This window comes from Octodon degus, unplaced genomic scaffold (assembly GCF_000260255.1).
Source record: "Octodon degus isolate 3935 unplaced genomic scaffold, OctDeg1.0 scaffold00013, whole genome shotgun sequence".
In the NCBI taxonomy this organism is placed as follows: Eukaryota; Metazoa; Chordata; class Mammalia; order Rodentia; family Octodontidae; genus Octodon; species Octodon degus.
Genome location: NW_004524589.1, coordinates 11,047,535 through 11,049,893, shown reverse-complemented (window position 1 = coordinate 11,049,893; position 2,359 = coordinate 11,047,535). Strand labels below are relative to the sequence as shown.

At 37.6% G+C, this 2,359-nt stretch overlaps 1 pseudogene; it reads left to right on the top strand.

Annotated features, from left to right (window-relative positions):
* Positions 1 to 1,056: 1,056 nt before the first annotated feature.
* LOC101577100 lies at positions 1,057 to 1,594 on the top strand (annotated as a pseudogene).
* The last annotated feature ends 765 nt before the right edge of the window (positions 1,595 to 2,359 follow it).

The following is a 2,359-nucleotide window of genomic DNA, read 5'->3' as shown; positions in this document are numbered from 1 at the left end:
GGAAGGAGAGATTGAGAAGAATTAGGAGGGAAGGAGAGATTGAGAAGAGTTAGGAGGGAAGGAGAGATTGAGAAGAATTAACATGTGCTCTGTATATGTATGAGCTCCCCAAGAGGAGTCTAAACACTGTGTTCCTCAACAATATACCCATGAAAAATAAAATGATAAAAGATTGACGATGTGTTATTTTATTTTCAGACTAAATGCAAAATGAGAGAAAGGATCTTGTACTATTTTGCCAATTCCATATCCTTTTTTGTTAGGTAACTGAAGTTAACTCTGACATAGTGAGATTTCAGTATAGATAATCAGTTTTAAATACCATATATAGATAGATAGCAGATAGATAGACAGACAGATTTCAGTAAAAATAAATGTCTATATTACTTTTATATAGAGGGCAAATAATCTTATAAAGATTATTAAGGAAACAATAAAAAAACTACCTCATGAACACTACTAACAGCTAACACTTAATGATATTAAACTTGGCTTCATAATAGAGAAATGTTTGTGTCATATACAATGACATTGACAATGCAAATTAAATTACTCAGAAAATAATAATTTAGAAAATATACAAATAGCTACATCACTTGGTGTAAAATTGAAACTATAATTTTAATTCTATTTAATCAATAGCACATATTATGAAACTGATCATAATAAATGCATATCTTAAACAAATAGATTAAGAAAATGAGAAAAATTAAAGAGACTATGATTTAAGAGCACTGACCAGAAAAACTGATTTCCATATCATTTTCCTCGTAGTTTATGCAAAGTAGAAGGATGTATTTTACTTCCCAAATACATTTGTATAATGAGATATTAAAATTATATAGTCCAGATGTCTTGCTAAAAAACAAACCTGGTTATTTGTTTAGCAAATACATATCACTAATAGCAGAAAAGTGAAGAAATGTACAAATACTGTCTTCTACTTTATAAATTATATATATATATATATATATATATATATATATATATATACAAATGATTTTTAATGGTTAAAATGTAACATTGGAAAAACTAAAGTAGGGCTGGTGGCACAGGGACTGGAATGTGTCTTCAGTTGGGGGGCTCAGGCATTGGGAAGATGCTGCTGGTGAAACCCTTTCAGAATCTGTGCTCCCATGACGGCAAGGGAAACCTGGGGGACCCTCCTCCTACGTGACCCATGGTGGGTACCAACCTTACTGACATCGTAGTCCCAAGAAAGATCACCATCCTGGAACTCGGGGATGCATGGGCGCCATGGTCCAGTTACTGTGGAAACTGCCAATCACTTCTGTTCCTGATGGATGCCTCTGACCCCACCCAGCTCTCTGCATCCTGCATACAACTCTTGAGTCTCCTTTCCACAGTACAACTTGTAAATGTATCAGTCCTGATTCTTTTCAATAAAATCGACCTATCCTGCTACATTACCACAGAGGAGAGTCAGTCATTAATCAGGCTTCTGGACATTGTCGCTTGTGCTGAGCAGAACATCACCATAGCAGAAATCAGTGCCCACAAATGCACTGGCTTGGCCAGGGTACTGCGCTGGCTCCAGGACCAGTATAGAACCAGCAGCTGACAAGTGGAGAAGTGTGGCAGGCCTACGGGGTGGCCAGGAGGCAGAAGATGGCTTTGCTTGACTCCTGATGCCTTTTTTTTCTTTTTCCTGAGAGGGGAATAACAACTCAACATAGCTCTAGATAATAGGGCTCCTTGCTAAACTGTATCAGAGGGTATGCAGAGATACCAAGAGCACAGGAGGTGCTGACACTTGGCCTCTGAAGAGAAAAACTATTCCCAGGGCTAGGAGAGAAGGACAGACCTGCAGATGGCTGGGAATCCTGTCATCCTGTAGTGATGTCACTTGGACTACCAAGAAATGCCTCCTTGGACATGTGATGCTAATCAACATGTGTCACTCCTCAGTTATAGACTATTTCTTAGTCCCTGTCCCAAAGGTACATCAGGGCAGGAAGGTGTGATTACAGGTGATACTGTATGACAAAAGAGAAACATTAACTTACCTGACTAACTATATATACTGATACCTGTGAACTAAGCTACTGCACTGCAGATGGTAATCTGTAATAGTAGTTTCATGCTTGGAGTGCCTGTCATTCTGGTCTTCTGAATATGGGCTGCTTGTCATGACATGCCAGTTGCTGCTGTGATGTCTCTCGGGTAGATGACTATTCAAAAAGAAAGGGGTGGTGAATGAAAGTAAGAAATAGGAAAAGGAATATTGTGGGACAGTCTTGCTTCAAGGTTGTATATGGTGAAATTTTTGAATTTATGTGTAAACATAAGAAGTATATAATTCTTTATGCCTATTTTTAAAATATATTCTAATTTTCTA